Source organism: Miniopterus schreibersii (assembly GCF_964146895.1).
Source record: "Miniopterus schreibersii genome assembly, chromosome: 2".
NCBI lineage: Eukaryota > Metazoa > Chordata > Mammalia > Chiroptera > Miniopteridae > Miniopterus > Miniopterus schreibersii.
Genome location: NC_138102.1, coordinates 176,149,345 through 176,172,152, shown reverse-complemented (window position 1 = coordinate 176,172,152; position 22,808 = coordinate 176,149,345). Strand labels below are relative to the sequence as shown.

At 45.4% G+C, this 22,808-nt stretch overlaps 1 long non-coding RNA gene across 1 annotated transcript; it reads left to right on the top strand.

Annotated features, from left to right (window-relative positions):
- The first annotated feature begins 8,544 nt into the window (after positions 1-8,544).
- On the top strand, positions 8,545-22,319 carry LOC308552393. The gene is made up of 5 exons (XR_013998126.1): positions 8,545-8,696; positions 12,749-12,918; positions 15,338-15,485; positions 17,785-17,910; positions 21,363-22,319. It is a non-coding gene; the product is annotated as an uncharacterized lncRNA (long non-coding RNA).
- Positions 22,320-22,808: the final 489 nt, after the last annotated feature.

Genomic DNA, 22,808 nt, shown 5'->3' with positions numbered 1-22,808 from the left:
GGGCCACATTCTAGGCGGAGGGGAGAAGAAAACGGCTGGGAAAAAGGGGTGCTTGTTTATTTCAGAAAAACACAGCTTTCCCCGCACCCCCAACACACTTCCGTCTCTGTGTCGTTGCCAGAGCTGGATTTGACAGTCACCCCAAGCTGCCATCCCAAACAAAACCGAGGTACTTTTAGTAAAAAAGAAAAAGCAGAGCACAGTTGTTGGGAGGCCAGTAGCGTCACCAGCTCCGAGTCCCCCGAATGGCAAAGCAGGCCTAGGCACCTTGCCAGGCACCGTGGGGATTTTACTTTGAGCCCGGCCGGGCATGGCTCAGAGGCTGAGCGTCGACCTAGGATCCAGGCGATCGGGGTTCGATTCCGGGTCCGGGCACATGCCCGGGTTGCAGGCTAGGCAGCCGATCAATGACTCTCATCATTGATGTTTCTATCTCTCTCTCTCCCTCTCCTTTCCTCTCTCTAAAATCAATAAAGATATAAAAAAATTTTTTTTGAATACTGTACATAGCCTCCCTAGATTCTCACGACCACCAGGAGAAGGCACCTACTCCCAGCTCTGCATTCCCCTCCCACTGGCAGCAGGGACTCCGGGCAAACCAGGGCTTTGGCCTGTCCTAGCATGGATTCCAGAGACGGGTGGAGCTAGCCCCCCTCCTTCCTTCATTTCCCCTCCTTCACCTTGGGTGGGTGGAGCTAGCCCCCCTCCTTCCTTCATTTCCCCTCCTTCACCTTGGGTGGGTGGAGCTAGCCCCCCTCCTTCCTTCATTTCCCCTTCTTCACCTTGGGTGGGTGGAGCTAGCCCCCCTCCTTCCTTCATTTCCCCTCCTTCACCTTGGGTGGGTGGAGCTAGCCCCCCTCCTTCCTTCATTTCCCCTCCTTCACCTTGGGTGGGTGGAGCTAGCCCCCCTCCTTCCTTCATTTCCCCTTCTTCACCTTGGGTGGGTGGAGCTAGCCCCCCTCCTTCCTTCATTTCCCCTTCTTCACCTTGGGTGGGTGGAGCTAGCCCCCCTCCTTCCTTCATTTCCCCTCCTTCACCTTGGGTGGGTGGAGCTAGCCCCCCTCCTTCCTTCATTTCCCCTCCTTCACCTTGGGTGGGTGGAGCTAGCCCCCCTCCTTCCTTCATTTCCCCTCCTTCACCTTGGGTGGGTGGAGCTAGCCCCCCTCCTTCCTTCATTTCCCCTCCTTCACCTTGGGTGGGTGGAGCTAGCCCCCCTCCTTCCTTCATTTCCCCTCCTTCACCTTGGGTGGGTGGAGCTAGCCCCCTCCTTCCTTCATTTCCCCTCCTTCACCTTGGGTGGGTGGAGCTAGCCCCCTCCTTCCTTCATTTCCCCTTCTTCACCTTGGGTGGGTGGAGCTAGCCCCCCTCCTTCCTTCATTTCCCCTTCTTCACCATGGGACTGGAAAGGAGTGCAGGGTGCTGGGTGAGGGAAGGAGGCTGAGGCTAGAGCAAATATGTAGCTGGGGCGGTGTGAAGGCCCTGTGGACACTGAGTGAGATCGTGGACTTTGGAGCTTGACTACCCAGCCTAGACTCCTGGCTCTGTCACTATTTGTGTGATCTTGGCAAGTTCTTAACCTCTAAAATAGAGAGAATAGTGGGAATTTAAATAAATGAATACATGCACAAATCCTGGCATACAGCAAGCACACTATGAATATTAATAATTACTTTATCAAAGATTATCGCCTAAAGACAATGTTGTAGGGTAGGGGTTGGCAAACTATGACCAGAGGCCCAAATCTGACCCACATCTTGTTTTAGTAAACAAATATTTATTGTTCAACAAGAAAGCTAAATTTAAAAAATATAAAAAACAAACTAAAAAGATTTATTGGAACATGTTTATGCCCATTCATTTACATATCGTCTAGGGCTGCTTTCAAGCTATGAATGACAGAATTGCGTAGTCACAACAGAGACCATATGTCCTGCAAAGCCTAAAATATTGACTATTTGGCCCTTTACAAAAGAAGTTGGCTGATCCCTATTAGGATGTAACACAAAATGCTGGCATAACTTTGGGACTCAACGAGATCAAGAGTCAAAATTCAGTTCTGCTTATTACCTATGGGAACTTGGGAAAGTGACAGCTTTTTATAAGATTGCTTTTCTTTGACTGCAGAATTACAAATGGTAATGCCTTGTTTCAAAGGATGCTTACGGATTAGATACAATAGAGATGGAGCCCCTGGCCCGCAGTAGGTGCTCAATAGTAAAACCCATTCTTTTCATTATTGTGGGAGGATTTTAAGCAGAGATTGGTGTGAGCAGATGGGCATTTATGAAAATGCCTTGGAGGCTGTATTAGTTTGCCAGGGCTGCCCTAATAAAGTACCACAAACTGAGGGGCTTAAACAACAGAATTTCATCTCATAGTCCTGGAGGCTAAAAGTTTGAGATCCAGGTGTCAGCAGGGTTGGTTCCTTCTGAAGGAATGGGAGAGAACGAGTTCCATGTCTTTCCCCCAGCTTCTGGTGGCTTGCTGGTAATCTTTGGTGTTCCTTGGCTTATAGACACATCGTTGCACCTCTGCCTTTATTTTTCACGTGGCAGTCTCCCTATGAGGGTGTTTGACTCTGTGTCCAAATTGCCCCTTTCCATAGGATGCAGTCATCCTGGATTAGGACCTGCCCAAAAGACCTCATCTTAATTCGATCATCTGCAAAGACTCTATTTCCAAATAAGGTCACATTCACAAATACTGGGGGTTGGGACTTCAATATATTTGGGGGGGATGCAACTCAACCCATAACAGAGACTGTGAGGGACTATTTTGGTGAGGGCAAAACTGGTGTTTGGACAACCATGAGAAGCCTCTTTAGATGACCAAGTAAGTCAGAGGTGGTCAGACGAGAAGAGAAAATGGATGGAAAAGCATCAAGAACTAAGGTCAAGATGGAACTTGGTGACTAAGTATGAAGACGAGGAGCACTGACAATGACATTGAGACTTCTCTCTTGGCCAGTGGTTGAGTAGATGAAGCCATTATTGAAATTGGGAGAAGGCACTTTGCAAAGGGCAAAAGATGTTGAGTTTATTAAATAAGAGACAAGAGGAGGGTATTCCAGTGAAAAGGGGAATGGGCAGAAGAAAATAACATTCATTGAACATGTAGTGTGCCATGCATCATTCTGGGGCAACAAATGGTAACTTATTGAGGGGAGGTGTGATTAATAACTCTTTATGGCCAAATGAAGTCACCCAGGGCTAGAGTGGACAGGCTTTGGGGAGGACTGGATGTGGGAGACTGGTTGGATGTCTTCTGACGTCATGTCCCTGAACTTCTCTTTAATAACCATATTTAGGCATTAACCTTACTTCCCCCTCAACAGATGTCATTCTGCACTTGTCAGGAGCAGCCCTTATTGCTGCCCAAGTGCCTCCTGTTCTGCCAGGTGATCACACCTGCTGGAATCAGGCCAGCCCCAAGTGTGGACTGGTTCCTGCCCAGGAAGAAAATGTATCACAGGCTTCCTGGTTAGGGAATTTGTCTTTCCCTTAAGTAAAAGCCCGGTCTCTTATTTCTCAGCATCCCTGTCTGTACAATTGGGATAAAAAAATCCCACTTCGCAGAGTAATATTCAGAGGAAGTGAGACAGGGCAGGCGAAGCCCGAGCACAGAGCTGGGCACATTGTAAGTTTCGAAGGCCCATTAGCTCTTCTTATTGTTACTTCTGATGCCCAGTGTCTGTTCTCTTTCACTCTGGGTACTCCTTCCACACTGCTGCCAGAATGATCCTCTCTAAGATTCAAACCTGATCCTCTCTAAGAATTCAAATTCTGCCCCTGTTTGCTTTCCATTGTCCAAGAAATAAGACCCAAAGCACTTGCCGGGTAATCCACCTCCCTCTCCAGCCTCGTTGCCACCATGCATCTCAGACTCTCCACCATCGCGAGACAGTTGCCTCTCCCTTGTCTACATCAAGGCCTGTCCCCTGTCTGTGTCCTCTCCTACTCCTTCCCTCTGTTTTCCTTACCTGGTAAACTCGTAGGCGTCTATAAAACTCAGACCAACAATGACCCCTCAACCCTCAAGGTCACCCTCAGCCACTCCCAGGCAGAGTGAAATTCTCCACCTTCTCTGGGTCACAATTCTGTTCCCATCATTGAAAGAGCCTTAACCACATGGCATTGTAAGGCTCTGCTTACCTGTCTGAAACCAGCAATTTGGGCGCAGGGGATGTTAATTTTACTTGGTAAGCCCTCAAGATTCTTTGTGGTCAATGCAGGTGTGAGTGGCCTCTCTTTCTGTTGCGAGCTCTTCTGTTCACTTTCATCTATTAGTTCATAAAATATGGGTATAATTGGTGAGTAAAACAGACACACAATCTGCCCTCTCGCTGCCCACAATCTAATTTCTTCTTCGTCTCTCACGTGATTCAAAACAAAAGGGATTTTCTATTTTTACTTTCAGGAGTCTGTATTACCCAAACAATAGTTTTCCAATTTACTTTCCCAATAGGAACCTTATATTATTGATTTTACAGTATTAAATTTATTTTTCCAAATTATAAATGCCACGATAGATCTGGACTCTTTTCCTCTTCAAGTTTTATTTAAGCTTTAATTTTTTAAAAATCAAAGTCAAATATGTGTCTATAATTTAGAAAGCTAAACCCTTCTCCCACTCTTCCCCACCTATATCCCAGTCCTTGGACCGTTTTTAGCTGTTTCATATTGTTTTTGTAAGTGTCATGTTTACATTTCTGTTCTTGACGTCACTTTTGAACATTGCCTTAACTTGCTGTTAAGGAAGGTGGAGATTCAGGAGCCCTGCCACCCTGCCTTCGCTCTCCCTCTCAGCAGAGTGTAGGGTGCCCCCTGCTCACTGAACAAGTGCTCAGCATTTACACGATTCTGGCCACTGGGCTCGGCCCCAAGCCCACCTTCCGATACTCTGCTCCCCGATGCTGGTGCTGGGACTTTGCTCACTACATTCTCCCCTTTACCAGCTGCCTTTGCAGAGGAGATTGGAAGGTGGAGGCAGGAAGGACTCATTTCTTGTCGCCCTGTCCCAGCCACCCTGGCAGCAGGCTTCGGCCTCCCGCTTCCTTGGGCATCAGGCCCACGGCCCTCTCAGAGGCACAGCACCAGCCAGCGCAACCTCTCCCCGGCTCTGCGGGGGGCTCCCCCTCACCTTCTAGCTTCAGTGAGCCCAACCTCTTGACTCCTTAGTTGTCCTGCACTATTTACTTAAAAGTCCAATTTTTGCACCAATGATTCGAGAGGCCACTCTTATCATATACGAAATTTCCAAATGTACTTGAGTCTATTTCTGGGTTTCTGACTCTAGTCCACTGGTCTGTTTGTCGATGCATGGGCCAGTCCTGTGTTGTTTTAATGATACTGGCTTTATAGTATGTTCCAGCATCTGGTAGGGTTCATTCCCCTCGAGTGTTCCTGGCTCGTCTTCATGTTTGTTTTTCCATGTGAACTTTCCCAGCCCTACAGGTATGGACAAAGCTGATAAGCTTAGTAACGATGAATTACGATCTCCTGAGTCACGTCACTGAACTTCTACAGCACGGGCCACACCATGAAAGCCCCTCTTTGTGGTGAAAGCTACTCATCACTGGATTTGCACGGCTGGTGATCTGTGCCGTCCTATTCCACCATGCAGGAGCTGGGGCAAACGACACACATGCAGTGACACCTTCAGCAAATATGACTTTGACCGACAAATCACAGCCCTTTGATGTGGAAAGGTGCAGGTGATTTTAAATGGCTATTGAAATCTCAAAACAAACAGGGTAAACCTTTAGTTAAAAAAGTCACATTCAGGTCCAGGAAGCAAATTACTTAATAGTAGAACTTATTGCCCCCCAAAGGAAAAGTCACACAGTTGGTGAAAACCTAAAATGCTAGTAAAGTTAAAATGAGTAAAATGGTAGGATAAGATGTAGGAGGAGAAATGGAAAAGGTTCCACTTTCAAGCCATTTAATTGTCAACATGCTGATGACAGGTCTCTTGATGATAAGGAGGTTTGTGTAATAAACTGAAACACAATAGGTTCTCTATCCAAGTTGATGAGTCAACAGATTTCACCAATAAATGTCATGATGTGGTATTTGCAAGATCTGTAAATGATAGTGAAATTCAAGAAAATATTTACTGTTACCAAAAATAATTGCCTGAAACAAGCAAAAACCCTTCTATATTTAATATTTTGTTTTTATATCTAGAAACAGAAAGTCTATCTTAGAGAAACTGTGCTGGTGGCTGTTTTGATAGTGGCCCATCAGTGGTTGGCTCCATCAGAGCCTTCTACATACAGAAATTTGGTGGTTTAGCAGGGGAAACTTCTCAACTGATGTCTGAGCTTAAAGGTGAATGACAGGGGTACTTTCCAAAAAATAGTTGGCCAGATTTGCTGAGAACTTTGAAGGTGAAAATTGGCTGCAGAAATTAGCCTGTCTTGAAGACAATTTTCCTCACATGGGCCAGGGGAAGACGTTTCTGCAAGGTTTAGAAAAAATGTTTTGACTTTAAGTAACAATATTCTGGGGGGAAAAGTCATGTTTCAAAAGGAAACCTGGCCATGTTTCCACTCTCTTTGGGCTTGAGAGAGAGGAAGGATATCAGTTTGCCTCAAGTCTTGTCATAAACCACCTTGAAGACTGGCAGGTCCAAGTGAATAGTATTTCCTTCCCTTTCAACACATGTGTATGACGAGGTGAAAGGCCCTTTCTCTGACTCTTCTGCTCAGCCTGAGAACTTGGCTTTGAGAGGAGGAAGACAGTGAGGGGCAGCCAGATAGTAAACTCAAGAGGAGGTTTACTGATTAGTCCCTTTCAAGCTCTGGTTTCTGTGAAAAAGAGTGTCCAGCCTTGCAAGGGCCATTTGCTACAGTCTTCAGCTTTCTACATGTGTGACCAAGCCTTTCCTTGTTTAACATTCATGAACAGCCAGGACAGAAATGGTCTCACTTCAGCTGGAAATAAAATCTGTGTGTACTTATTGCAAGTTGGACCAAGAACTGAGTATTTGTGCGGTAAAACAAAATAATAATAATAATAACACAAGTATCACATTACAAAGTTAAAGTTTATTTTTGATTTCCAACATAAAAATTTTATGCACACAGAGGCTTATCAGAAATCAAGAAACGAACATGTATCTATAATTATTTTGGAACAACTAGGCCTACAGTTAAGCCTGATAATGTTAGTAAGAAGTTGGTTTTTTTCAAGGTCTTCTATAAATTGTCTTAGGCTCTATCTTTATTCATATTTCTTTGGTTTATAATTTCCATAGCTTTACTATTCAACAGTATCAATGCATTTTCATAGTTTAAATAGCACTTGTTAATATAATTTACACCTTTTATTTCAATTAAATATATAAAGCCTACTTTCAAAAAAATTAAACTCCATTTTTTCTTAAGCCAATTATTTGGCGGAAATGTATTGTGTTCTTCTGATGAAGTTTAAAAATTTACAAAAAGAAAGAAAGGTTAGTTTCAAGAAATGTAAGTTAAGTTTAATTGCCTATTTTTTCAATAAAGTTGAGTTTAAAAATTAACTTTTGGTTTTAAATAAGGAAAAAACCCCACACTACTCTTGCACATGCCATATACCATACACCAGATTTTACTAGCGTCTTGGATAGTAGAAATTTATTACAAGATTTTTAGTCCTATTGGCATAAATTAAAAAATTTAAATAGTAAGCAAAAAGCACTACTGACCAGCATTAGAGTTGCTGTTTTTTATGGGGAGGGAGAAACCACAGAAAAAGATTAGGCTAATTGGTAAGCAAAAACAAACAGGCTTGCCGAAAACATTCTCTGCTCAAAAGGGCATTGACAAATTATTATTGGGTTGTGATATCTTCAAGTCACTGATTAAACTACTGCACCATGAGCTGTACATACACTTTTTAAGTTGCTCGAAACATAGAAATTATTTCAAGGGTTGGAGAAAGGCAAGTCTAGAGGTTGGCTCATCCAGTCTCACCAGAGGCCCGCTCTCTGTCTCCTGCCCAGAGCGACCTGACCGGAGCAGGCGACTCCTGTGGTGTGGATGTCTAGCCAGCCCCCTGTTCCCAGCCTAGGTTCACGTCTATCGCCCGCAGCTATCTGCTTCTCCACTTGCCGAGATAGTCCAGGGCTGTCAGTCATGCATTAGCTCGCTTCTCATTGGCTGCTGCCTCTGCCTCCGCCTGGCCTTCCGTCGGGCAGTGGGGTGGGCAGCCCCTGGGAGAGAATCAATGAAGGGGGTGACTGTGAGCTGTTCCCCGGCTTCCTCTCTCTCATTTGGGCCAGTTCTGGCCTTCAGCTCTCTCTGTTGCTCTCTGTTGCCTCTTTTCTTATTTGTCGCCCTCTTCCAGTCTCCTTGGTCCATATCACCCCCTTCTCTTCTCCACCCCCCAAACCCAGCCAATGCCCTGTCATTTATTTCTGGAGTGGCTTATCTCATTTGAGGACGATCCAGGTCCCTTCCACCTCTGAGTTCTTATTTGCCACTTGTCCTATTACGAGCCCTGGGTAAATTATATTAATAGACAAGTGACAGCAAAACACAATAATACAACCACTAGAGCCACTTAAGAGGGGAGATAGGAGCGCACTGACTCCAGGGGGTGTGGACCCTCTAACCAGGGTGCTGCCTCTAGGCGGTGGTGATGGTAGCAGATGCACCCGTCGTCAGTGCCTTTATACAGATTGCTTCCTTAAACTCCTCAGACCTGGACGAAGTGAGTATTCTTTATTTCGCAGATGGGGATATGGGAAGCTCAGAGGTGTTAGTTGCCTTGTCTCAGGTCACAGTTAGTAGAGCCAAGACAACGAACTGCCTGTTGTCTTGCTTTTAGCTATTTTCTGAGCAGTTTCGAGCAAGAGACGTTTTTGCCCAACTGTTCGTTACATTTCTATTTCGTTTCTGAACAACTATTTCTGTTCAGAGTTTCTGAACATTGTTGGCAGTTTCTGTTTCCAAATGCGCTCAGCTGAATCATCCCTTTATGGATGCAGCACGCTGGCTCGTGGGTAGACTGGCTGCGCTTTCCTTCATCGCTGCCAAACCCTTTCCTGGTACCCGGTAGGTGAGAGCGGCCTGTGTGTGCCGTGCGCGGCCCTCACCGGGCGCCGTAACCGATCAGAACATCAAGTGCCTTCCCTGTCCTGCTCTCGAGACTTTCAGACACGCCCGCGGCTTGGTTCTCCGGGATGCAGGGAGGGGCTGCCCACCAAGGCGGGGCCCGGCTGGTGCCCCTCTTCAGCTCACCTGCCCACATCACGTGGCGCCTGGGTTCTGGCTGGGATGTTTGTGTTCATCGGAGGAGCCCAGACATTCTGCTTGTTACCCTCTGGACCATGTGATTCCAGAGTGTTTGTCTCAGAGGATGTGTTCTCCTCGCGAAGGGGAAAGATCTAACACTAATTGGGTGGACTTCTCAAGCCAAACGTTGTACGAGCTGTTTTACACACATTACCTCACTTAATCCTTACAGCAGTCCAAGAGAAAGGCAGTATTAAAGCCATTTATTCATTCATAACATCGAAGCACAGTATGTTCCAGGTCTGTGTCAGGCTGCCAAAGGCTGCGAGTGCGAGGGCAAATAAGAAAGAGCATTTCTGTCCTCATGGAACATATATGTAGTTCGAGGAAATCACAAGCACCAAAACAAATAATTAGAGTACAATGGGTGTTGTGATGCTAGCAACACAGTTACTATTACCACTGCACTGACTACAGGCTCTGACGGCTGTGCCCTCGACTGCCCAGGCGCTCGCCCAGCTCACCCTATTAGCTGCGTTTCTTGGTTATTACCTGTAAGATCCTGCGAGGATGCAGGAACAAAACCCTAGCTTCTCTTGAGCCAATGGAGACTGAGGGAGTTAAGTATTTTATCCAAGTTCTCATCTGCAGAGTCATTTTGAGGGCTAAAGAAGGAATTTTGTGTAAGCACAGTAGGCAATACACGGAGGGGACAGACCACCTGGGTTCAGATTCAAGCTGTGCTATTACTAGTTGCTCCATCTGGGACAATTCTTCTATCTCAGCTTTCCCCATCTGGAAAATGGGGAGAATGGTCATCCTACTCCTGGTGATTATTGCCATGTTACGGATGGGGAAACCAAAGCAGAGAGATGAAGTCAGAGGCCCTGGGCCAGTGGAAAAGCCACCGCTCAGCCAAAGCCCACCCGATTGCAAAGTTAATGCTTTTGCTGTCTTTGCTACCAAGATTTCCAGAAGTCAAATCTTTTTCAGGCCACCTAGGACACCAAGTGGATTCCTGGTGTCCAATGGGGTAAAAAGCCAAAATACTGCTTGAGCGATGCCCTTGGGCCGCCTCCATTTGCTATCTGGATCTTAGCATATTCTACGAGCACCATTTATGGGAATAGTTTACTTAAGACGGATGGCTTAAATATAAGCCCTGGTGTGCAAAGATGGATTGGCAAGAAAAAAAGACAGGCCCTCAATGCAGAGAAGGCCTCTGGGGCTGCTGTCTGTGTGACTGTGTGTGTTCGGCTGTGTGTGTTTGTGGGAGGGCAAAAGGGCCCCCCTTTCTGCCAGAGATGAAAGTGGAATGAAGCAACTTTATGGAAATGGGCCCCACTGAGAACTGTCCAGCGCCCCCCCCAAAGGTGGGTGTTCACAGGTTGCACCATGACCATTTGCTTTCTGAGGACATCTGCATACAGTAAGCCTACTATTTCTTCTGGAACATGCACACACACACACACACACACACTCACACACTCACACACTCACACACACTCACCCGCGGTTTGGCTGGTTCCAGCTCCCGGCTGCCAGGATGCCGCCTGCCTGTGTGTCAGGGACAGCTGATAACCCTCATTAACATCTCGCTGCCGACCCTGGCAGCCTCCCAAACCAGTCCTCACCTCAGGGCAGATTGCTCCAGAACATTCCTCCTCTTTCCTCCCCCCCCTTGGGACCAAACATGTTTTTCCCTTTACCTCAGACATGCATCTTCTTGTCCGGCCTCTTGTTTTTCTCCTGCGCAGATTTCTGAGGACGATTCAAGGAAAACCCCAATCTTCAGCTGGCCCCGGGGATAGGACTGGCTTCTGAGAGGCACCTAGTCCCCCCACCCCGTCTGTCACGGATGCTCCCTCGCTGGTAGGAGCGTAAACCCATCGCTCGTGCCTTTGGACCAGCCCCCGAGTCTGCGGCTCTTTCCCGCGCACCCCACTCCCTCTCGCCCAGCCAGCTCAGGCCTCAGAGGATTTTGCCTGGACGTTTTCAACCATCTCCTAACCTTCCCCCGCCTTGTCTTTTTCCTCCACTCAACCCCCCTCCCTCCAGTGACCGCTCCCAAACGCAGGTCTGACCCTGTAAGTCCCTTGCTTCAAGTCTCAGTGCTCCCCTGGGGTGTCCGGGGCTGACCATGGGGCCTGGCTCATGGTGGACGCTCAGGAGACATTCTGGGACTTAAGTAGAGCTGACTCTTCATATTAAACCGATGGAATGTCCATTCTGACGACTCAAAAAAATGGTCTTGTGAACTTTATTCTTTTTCTAGTTCCCACTTTTATACTCGCCTGAAGTCTCTTCTTTCATGTCAGAGGACAGCTTAGCTTTAATTTTCTGTTCTGTGACTTTGGGAGTCTTTTGGGGGAAAAAGCATCTTATATTCCAATAAGAAAGGAAACGTGCCCGGCTGTGCGTGGCTCAGCGGTTGAGCATCGACCTAGGATCCAGGCGATCAGGGTTCGATTCCCGGTCAGGGCACATGCCCGGGTTGCGGGCTGCAGCTGATCAATGACTCTCTCATCATTGGTGTTTCTATCTCTCTCTCTCTCCCTCTCCTTTCCTCTCTCTGAAATCAATAAAGATATATTTAAAAAAAGAAAAAAAAAAAAAAAGAAGAAAGGAAACGTTAGAGCTGGAAAGGACTTTCAGACCATGCTTGCAGTTTCAGCAGCATCTATAACATATTTGAGTCCCTGATAATTTGACTAAAGGGCACATATTTAAAATTTCATTGAGAGTTGATGCCCATATTGTTGGAAGCTGATGGAGCTGTTGGTACAGTTGTTCGTATGGAAAATAATATGATAATTAATAATCATAATACAAGAGTAAACTCTGTTTTGCCTACTAACAACTGCAAACCTACCTTTGCCCGCCCTGTGTGTGTGTGTGTTTAAGCTGCCTCTTAGAGAGCGCCTACTATATGCTACACATGGTGCCACACACCCTGCGTACATTCTCACGATGCACAAAGTCCTACAACATCAAAGCTTATTCCCATTTTCAGATGAGGCATCTAAGGCCCAAGGAGGTGAAGTCACTTTCCCAAGAAGACTCAGCTGGCCTCCCAGATTGGGCCTGAGGTCTGTCTAACTCCAAACCTCAAAATATCCTCACCACCTCTTGGATCCTATCAAATGGATCTTCAGTCATGGCACACTAGATTGCTGGTGGCTTTTAAACAGGACAGGGCAGGAGAGGTATAAAGGAAAAATTAAATGGCAAGAGATTTAGGTTGGGCGACTAATCGGGCCTAGAGCAGTCGTCTGAGCGTGAGCTGAAGCCTACATCTGGTTAACAGTGGGACTGGAAAGGGAGCAACTGGCGCTCCCAAGTGTGAGTCACGGTGTCCTGCCAGCAGGGTTTGGAGCACAGTGAACGAGACACCTTCCAAAGGAACAGAGTAGAGATTGTTCCTGAAGAGTTCGAACAACAGAGCCCGAGGCAGAAAACAGATGCTGGGCAAAAGTGGATCTTTCTTTCGGAACGAATGCTGATGCTGGACTTATCCCCTCTATTTAGGGCTTGCCTGCTGATGGAAGGGAAATTACCTGTGATGACGGTTGGAGCCTTTTTGTTGATGCGGCGGTGGGATCACGGAGGCAGTCAGCTGGAAGGGACAAAGCTCACTGTGTGCTCTTGATTGCATCGTGCCCAGCTCTGAGTCCCCGAAGCCTATAACTGACGATAACGTAATGCGCTTGAAGTAGTAGTTTATTGTTCTTTATCTTCTGGAATGCTAAATAAATCAGAGGGACTTATTTTCAGCATTGAATGTAACTGAAAATAAGTTTTTTACCTTGTGGTCTTGGCCTGGGATGTTTAAATTGGACCAATTTCATTATTGACTCTCTTCTCTTCTCTATACATTGTTCCATTAATTTCCCCAAAGTCATTTTTCTTGATGTCCTGCCTTTGTCAGCTTTTTCTGGGGTGGGAGAGGGTGAACGGTTTGCTGTCATATCAAATGCTGACTGCTCCTGGGCTGTTTGAGTTTGTGGTCCGGCCAGTCTGTTAGCAAAGTTTTTATTCTTTCATTACTAGATCAATATTTTCCTCATTTTTTTTTTCCTCCTAGGATGTAGGCATTGGAATAATGCTTTGGAGCCCTAGATATGTCCAATGACTATATGAAGTTGTACTAAGGAACCGATTATGCGTACATATGTGCATTCACCCCATAAATATTTTGAACAGTGAGCTGTGTAGCATTATTATTTTGTAAAATACCAATCCCAGGAAGGGTTCTTAAAAAAAAAGGATTCCTGCCCAGCCGGGCGTGGCTCAGCAGGTCAACCTAGGATCCAGGCGATCGGGGTTCGATTCCCAGTCAGGGCACATGCTCGGTTGCTGGCTCGATCAATGACCCTCTCATCATTGATGTTTCTCTCTCTCTCTCCCTCTCCTTTCCTCTCTCTGAAATCAATAAAGATATATTAAAAAAAAAAAAAAAAAAAAAGGATTCCCTGGTCATATAAGTTTGAGACACCTGTCTTAGAGGATCACAAGTATACCTTAACCTATTGTAAGCTTTGAGCAGTCTTATAGTAAAGCATTCATTTAATTTCTTGTTGGCTGTCTGTCTGCCTTGCCCTTAGAAACACTGTGTTCTGTTAGCTATCTCTGTATATTTTTTTATATATATATATATCTTTTATATATATATATATCTTTATTGATTTCAGAGAGAGGACAGGAGAGGGAGAGAGAGATAGAAACATCAATGATGAGAGAGTCATTGATCGAGCCCACAACCCGGGCATGTGCCCTGACCGGGAATCGACCCCAATCGCCAGGATCCTAGGTCGATGCTCAACCGCTGAGCCACGCCCGGCCGGGCTCTCTGTATATTCTTAAAGGTCAGGCCTCCCAGGCTGCCATTCCCACCTTGCTCTTCGTTTCTTTAGTTCTGTCTACGTGGTTTCTGAAGTTAAGCGCTGTTTCCTGGCCTCTGCCATCCCATTGCTACGAGGTAACTCCTATCATCAGCTCGGCCTAAAGGACAGCCAATGCTGAGCTTCCGAACAATGCTGGCGCTCCCCTGGCCAACATATTCTTAATTGCCTTGGTAAACAGAATGTTTTATGGGCTCTCCTGAGGAACAGGGACAGCTAATAAATTCTTTGTTCCCATTCAGTAGACCCATTTTCATGGGCTCTTGGATCTCTTCCTGCACAATCTGCCCAGCAGATCTGTTATTAACTTCATTTACTATTGACAGTTGTTTCTTCTAAGTTTCCAACATCCATCTCAGCAATTTATCAGACTGGCCCCCAGGTCAGGTATTTTAACAACAATCAGTGTATTCCAAAAATTATTGGGGATTAGTGTTAAATAAAGTGCCCCGATACTGATAAACTCCCCCTACCCAAGTTTATGCAGTTCTCCTTGATCCAATACCTTTGTGATTCATCTCTGACATTCTTTCCTAATTCCTGCTGGTACATTTACCCATGTCTGTCATTCGGTTGCTATGAAGCCCCTCATCTGCCTTAGTAGGCCAAGCACTTTGTCAGTCAGGTCAAGCTGAGACTTGACCCTAATTATGGGACTGGTAGCTAGGAAGGGAAATGGAGTCAGATCCTGAGAAGGGCAAGCATTGTCTTATCAAGCACCTGCCTTATTTGTGCAACCTTCAGTTCAGGCTAGGTGGGAAGAAGAGGCTCTGTCTTCTAACAAGAGGGAGTGGCTCACTTCTGCAGGCCCAGAGAGTTCAAGAAAAACTGGTAGTTCAAGACTCTCGAGTATATCTACCCTCATAGCCTTACCCCAGGCCTCAGGGTCACACTTTTTCTCTGTCAGAGCCCAACTGTGGCATTAGAAGGCTTTGTAAGGATTAGAATCCAACCTTCTTTCAAGTTCTACTATTACAATTAGTCTGGAGTCTGGTTTTGGCTCAATTGGCTCTCTGGCTATAGGATAGGAGAATCTCTTGAAATTATTTTTCCCAAAGTCATTAGCCCATTGAATTTCACACTTTGGTTTGAATTTACAAGGAAGCCATCTGAACCCATGATGTTCTCTTTCTTTAGTGTATCAAAGGCACTCAACAACTACCCAAAACTCCACTATCTGTATAATGACCATTTTCCTTGTATCTTTCCCTTGTAGAGATACATATAGACAAGCCAGTGCATCTCCTTACACCTGTATTCTATCCACGTTCAGGGGAGAATCCTAGCATTTATCGTGCACAGCAAGGACCATCTCTCTCCACTGGCCAGTAGAGGCGGGGGTCCTCATTGTCAGCAGCAATGAGGTGGGTGACCCAACTCCAGAATCTGTATTTTCCTGAGATAACTCTAAGTAATAAATTGTTTTATGTTTGGCTCATTAGAAGCAGAATCAAAGACAGGGAGTATTTTGCAAGTGATTTATTAAGGGATGTCTCTTAGGGGAAATTTGTAAGGAAGTGAGAGAAGCAGCTTCACAAAGATGTAGGTTCAGCTGAAATCTAGCTCCTGGGGAGCTCCAGAGTGTGAGTGACACTACGGTGTTGTCTCATCTTTAAGAAAGTGGGATGAGCTTTTTACTCCAGTATCAGACAGTTTTCACCGCCACAACCCTTTGGGAAGAAAGGCAAAAAAGTCTGTGAAATCCCCAGGCAACAAGCCTCCCGCAGGCTGAGGTGATTGTTGTTGTGAAGGGGATCACTGTGAGTTGTTAATATTCAACAGTCAGATTATCTAGGGGATGGATGCATCATCTCTGGAAGGGAGATCTGGGTGTGGCACCGGCCTGCATTGGCTACAGCAATGACCTTTGTTGATATCATACAGAACTAGGGGGTCTCTGAAACATGTTTTAGGAAACATTGTGCCATATGCCAGACACTGGGGTGGGAATGGGCACATGGACAGATAACTGCAACACAATTAGTTCCATCCAACATTTGCTTATTGTGGTCTACCAGGCAACAGGTGCTGTGCTAAGTATAGGGTGACCCAACATCTTGATTTATCCAGGGCTGAAGGGTTCTCTGGATGCAAACCTCTCAGTTTTAAAATTGGGACAGTTGCAGGAAAACAAAGATGAGTTAATCACTTGAGCTAGGTGCTGGGGCTATAAAGGGAATTAACAGCATTGTCTACTACATGAACCATAGAATCTTCTAAGTTCAGTGAGTGAAGTGCCAGGGATTCCTAGAAGAAATGGCTGCTAACTTTGCCTGTGAGGGAGTCGCGGAGGAGGAGGGGGCATTGTGCTGACTTGCGTGTTTTAAAACCATCAGGCTGTAGCATTTCTACTGGGCCCAGATAACTCAACCAGTGCCATTTTCCTGAGGTCTCGTCTTTCTGCCTGGGGCCAGCCCCAGCTCCCGCTCTGGCAACTATGATCACACTCTAAAAGAGATGAAGGCTGCAGAACTGTTCATATCATATTAAGCTCCTTGATTTCTTTCAAGATGAAAGGGGCCATTGTAAATTGAGGCAGGCATATTAAAAATAGTGTCTACAGTCTTTTCTTCATTTACTCAAAAAATATTGAACACCTACTAAGTGCCATACAATGTTCTAGCTATTGGGGATACAACAGTGAACACAACAGACAAAAACGTATTTCTCTTCTTGCAACTTACATTGTAGTGGCAGAGACAGACAATAATTATGACACGCAGTGATAAATGCTCTGGTAAAAAGAAGGAAGAAAAATTAGGAGTCTAATGAGATAACCCATGAGATGATGGTGCCTTGGATCAGGGCAGTGGTAATAAGAGTATAAAATATTTGGGTTCAGTTATATTTTGAAAGTGGAGCCAATAGTATTTACTGTGGGCTGAACGAAGTGTGAGAGAGAGGAGTCAAGGGTGACTCCTAAGTTTGTGGACTGAACAACAGAAGGATGCTGCTAATTGATGAAATGGGGAAATGCTGTGGAACGAGCAGGTATGGGAACAGGGGAAACCAGCAGTTCAACAGCTAGGCTCCCAGGCACAGAAGCTGAGTAGACAATTGGATATTTGAATCTGAAATTCAGGATGCATAATTTTGGAAGTCTTCAATTTATAGATGGTATTGAAAGCTGTTAGCCCTGTGTGAGGTCCCTAAGGGAAAGGGGTGCATTGAGAAGAGATGCTAAGACTGAGCCCTGCAGAATGAAGAACCAGTACAAATGACTAATAAGGAAAAGCCGATGAATTAAAAGCAAAACCTGGGTGTGTGTTGTCCTAGAAGCCTCGTGAAGACGCTGTTTCAAGGGTGAGGTCGTGATCAGCTGCAAGTCAAGGAAGATCAAGACCGAAACTTAGCCGCGGGGCTTAGCAACATGGAGATGGTTGATAAGTTTGACTAATTCAAGTTTTGCCCACTAAGCTGGAAAATTATTTCAGGTTATTTTATTCTCTGGGACATCCTCAAGCTTTCTCTTGAAAAATAGCCCAAAGCTTCCAAGAGAGTGATGAAGTTTAGCTTTTTGATTCTCAGACAGTGTGGTGGCCTTAAGGGCGGGGCCTTATTTATCTTGGTATCTCTGGGACTCTAACGCAATGCTTGGTGTGTAATAGGTGTTCAGAAAATGTTTAACATAGAAATTAAATGGACTTGACATTCACTTTGCAGGTCTTCTCCTCCTTCTTTGTTTCTGATTCTTCTGTATCCTGCCTTCTGCTTTAAGAATTTCTTCTTGAAAGATAAAAGATTTGACCGCTCATGATCTCCATTTTTTAGAAAATGAATGAATGAAAGGTAAGAAAGTATATTATAATAATAAAAATTATTCCATGCAGGTTTATTGTATGCCTGGGACCAGACCAAGCAGTTCACAAATGTAATCTTCTCAAAAACACTGTGAGGCAAGCAGTATTGTTCCAATTTTACTGTTTTATAGGTTAAAACATTAAGACTCATGGAGGTTAAGCAATATGCCAGGGTCTTTGGAGTAGTGATTGCTGTGTGCTCCCCAAAGCCCACTTCCTCTTCCTTCCGCGCACACAGCTTGATACATTTCCCAGGCTCCTTTGCGGTTAGGTATGGCCATGTGACCGAGTCCACACTGCGGTGTGAGCACAGTGATATGCACCACTTTCAGGCTTGGTCCATAACAACTTTACATGCACAATCCCTCTTTCTTTCTGCCTCCAAGACCTGAATTGAGCAATGTGTGAGACCTGGTGGAGTCACAAGATGGAAAGAAACTGGGCCCTGAATGACTGCTTGGGAGCTGCCTACTAAGTAGGAACACGGACAATAGACTTTGCAGGAGTATGAAGTGAATGTATTCAGTTAAGCCATGGAAATTTCAGAATTTGTTACTGATCTAGTATCATTTACCTTAAATGGTTTTGCAACTAAAAAATGGTAAGTCTGAAAGCTTAGTTTATGGAGGGGTAAAGCTGGAGATCGCTGGACTAAGGGATACCAGGCATGCAGGGTAGAAACCACAGCAAAGGGACTGAAGTGCCTGTACAATGAATGCTATAGAAGAACTCTCCATCCCTCTTCCCCATTTGATCCCAGAATTCTGTCGGATCTTCCCCTTCAGGCCTGAGATGGGTAGTGTCGCTTCTGGGGACTCTAATCCCCAGCCAAGAAGAAAGACTAAAAGATACTGACAAGGGGATTTCCTGACACACAGTCTGATAAAGTCCATGCTGATGAGCTCTACTGCTCTGCTGAGAGCTTCCAGTAAGTCTTCTGGTTCATAGCAAGCAACCAGCACTACCAGACATTAGGACAGGCCCTACTCTGAAATATAGGACAACAACAAATAAGCAGAGGAAATGCAGCAGAGAGGGACAGACATGATGGAGACGAAATGCCAAAACATCTTTCGTGGATGTTTTCAAGAGAGACAAGATAAACCATGAATAAAATGAGGAAAAGATGCTGTGAAATACAGAGAGAAGAAAATGAGTTTCTAAAATTAAAAACACGAGAACAGCAATAAACATCTCTATAGAAGGACTGCAAGATAAATGTGAAGAAATATTACAAAAAGTTGAGCAAAAACAAAAATTAAAATAGGAAAAACATTATAACAATATGAGAGGACTGGTCTAATTCCAGACAGAGAGATCAGAGAAGCCAAGGGAAGAGCAGAAGCAATCTAGGAAATAATTTAAGAAAACTTCCCAGGATGGAAGGATATGGGTTAAGTGATTGAAAGAGTTGTCACTTAGTGCACATGAGACGAAAAAATATATACATAAAGAATTACTATGAAATTTCTGAATAGTGGAAACCAAATAAAAGCTTCTATGAGTTTCTGGAAGGGACAAACAGACTACATACAAAGGTTCAGTTATCAGAATAGCTTTAGGTTTTTCCAACAACAGCATCTCCCAAAACTCTAAAGGTAAGCGATATCCAAGTGACAATTGTGTACCTAGCCAAATTATTAATTATAGTTGAGGGTAGAATGGAGACGTTTTCAGATAGTCAAGGTCTCAAAGTGGAGGGTATACTTCAAAAAAATGAAAGAATAAATGAAGAATGAAGAAGACATGGATACAGAACATAGCAGAGTCCAAAGAAGAGAGGATGGGGGGGGATTCCCAGGAGGAGAGGGAACGGGTGCCCAGGAAGGCAGTGGTGTCTACCCACGAAGGGCAGCCCACCAGATGTGAGCAAAGGCAGACCCACCGAGGGTCGTCAACGCCGAGTTCCTACCTCACCTGAGGACAGGACTCCCAGGAGGGTGTGGTCTGGACTCTGAACTATACCTGGCTTGTCTTGACAATAGGCCGAGAAAAGCCCTGCTCTCTGCTCCTTGCCTTGTTCCTGGTTAAGCTGAGGACACTGACATCAGCTGCAGAAATGTTCTGCTTTGACCTGACCTAGAAAGCTGGACCTAGACCATGGAGATTCAGAGCAGCCCACTCTCCATAACTACACCCCTTCTATAGGTCTAGTTCTTGGCCCACACCACAGCCTTGCCAGACAAGCTGTGGTGTTCCTGAAGTGAGTTCTAGGTTTCTGGTGACTCGCTTGTGACCTTGCCCGGTGTCGTCCCCAAAAGGAGTACTTGTAAAACCTCAGGGAGACCGAAGCCAGGTGATGACCTAGAGACTCTGCTCAGTTGGTCTTCTGTGGGTCTCTAGCTAGCAGGGACACACATAGGTTGTGCCTCTACCCCATTTCCCCAAACTAAACATTTTTCGAAAGTAAACATTATTTAGATCTTCATGGGTACGCGGGAGACCTACAAAATAAGGCTGGGGAGTGATTAGCAACAGGTGGAATGGTAGTTACTTCTGGGCGGGAGTGAAGGTGAAGGGAGGGGCATGACACTGGGAAGGGACACTGGGTACCTAAGGGATCCTGAAGAGTAGGTCGTAAGCACTTTATCATTCTCATTTGCACTGTTCTCTATGTATGATCCATTTCACAACTTTAAAAAATGAACAGTTGAGCCAAGTAATTGTCCAGGTTCCTTCCAACAATGATGAGCTCTGGTTTCATGAGGCTCCGAGGGGAGCTGGACGAACAGAGCGAATCCAGTGGCACAATCCCTCGCGGCCTATGAGCTGCCCACTGAGCAGAGCGCTGATTAGGCGTGAGTGTTGCAGGCACTAGAGACAAGGGCAGTGAACTGCTGACGGAAAATAGGGGTCAGGGAAAAGCCTGGGAGGTTGGCTGATCATAAACTGCTTTCATTCTGGCTTTGCCTTCCCCTCACCTGTCTACTCTCAACAGAGACTCCAGAAAGATCCTTTAATAACAAGTCAGATGGTTTCACTCCTCTGCTCAAAACTCTCCAAAGAGTTCCTTGTCATGTCGAGGAGAATACTGAAGGAGGTCCTAGAACATCTGTCTGAATGTCTCCTCTGTGACCTCATCTCCAGCTGTGCCCCCCCCCCATTCACTCTGCCTCAGCTGCTCTCATCTGCTCCGCTTTCCTCCCAGAGGCCAGGCGTGCCTCTGCCCCAGGGCCTTTGCACTTGCCAGCTTCCTTTGCCGGATGAGCACTCCCTACTGACATCACCAGGGCTTGCATCCCCGTTTCCTTCCGGGTCCTGCTGAACTGCCACTTTTGAGGCTTTTCCTGATCATGTTTTGTGAAACTTCAACTCGTTCTCCCATCTCTAGAATTCCTGTCCCATTATATTTTTCTCATTTCGCGTATATATTTCTGATACAACAAATTTCTGATCGTTTGTTATTACTTTTCTCCCTCGCCCTTTTCCCCTCCACACTAGAATACAGGCTCCACAAGGCCTGGACTTTTGTCTGCCTTGTTCACTGGGGTAGTCGTGATATGGAGAAGGAGTGACAAGGCAACACCTCCTGCTTGCCCGGTCCCATGACTCCATTTTCCAGTCTCCTTGCACAAGGAGGAATGAATGTTACGGCTAAACAGCTGACGTTGAAAAAGCATCTTCACCCCAAAGAACATGAAGAGCTTCATGCAAATGCTGAGCTTATTACCACTAGAAAAACACAAGGGCCCCCGAGAGTCCTGGGAACGGCTCAACCTTCCAGGCTCCAATGGCACCTTCTAGATTGCTTGAGCTGCCCCGTTGGCACGCTTTGAGCCCTCTCAGACATAATTTAGGCAATTACTTGACATGCATACTCTTATTGCTTTATAATGCTTTCATCGAGTTATGACTTACAACAGATCAGGACAAGCCTAAGTAAAAACAGAGATTTGCTCTTTTGGAGGAGTGTGTCCAAGCTGACAGCAGAGACAACACCAAAGACGAGCCGGGGCTTAATGGGAATCATTCCTTCTGTTTGATTTGGAAGGCTTTGTTGATCCTAAATAAGAAAAATCCTAAGACTCCCTCAAGCTCAGAGGCTCAGTGTGCTCGACTACCCCATTCAGGATGGAGGAGCTGGGCTGATTTTTTTGGAAGAAGAAAAATGCAAAGCCATAGCGAACACTTCATAAGAAGGCAAAGGGAAGATTCCTGACCTGCAAGACTCTTGAATGGATCAGTCTGTTTACTGTGTACACAGCCAGAGACCTTAGCTATAAAGGAAAGGAAACGTACTCATAAAACTTCCTCACCTTGAAGCTGTTCATCCTGAGCAGTAAGTGATGGATTCAGAAATAAAACGTCTGTACTGAGAAGCATTCTGGCTTCTTGTCAATAAAGCAAAGCCGATCATCCTTGGTAAGGAAATGATTGGCTCTCTTACCACAATCCTTACATTTTCGTCCTGGTTTACATTTTACAAAGCACATGTACTCCACTGGTTCACCTTCCTAATAGTTCTGGAAAAGGGGCTAGTCAACAAACATGGTCCCCATTTTACCACTGAAGAAATGAGGACTCAGGGAAATGAAGTGTTTTCCCAACATCATTCTGCAGGGCTGCCCAGCTTCCTGTGATGGTGGGAAAATCCTGTATTTAGATTGTCCAATACGGCCATCACTAGCCACAGGGGCTATGAGCACTTGAGATGTGGTGAGTGTGATTAAGGTACCGAATTTCTAGTTTCTTAAACATTTTAATTAACTGAAATTTAAATTGCCATTTGTGGCCAGAGGCTACCATATTGGACCGTGCAGGAGTGACTCAGCTGAGACTCTAATTAAGAATGGCTGAGTCCATGCCCACAATTTCCTAGTCTGGGTGAGTTCTAATTAATGTTGCGAAGGAAGTGACATTTGCTAAGAATGCTGTAGCTTGTGAAAA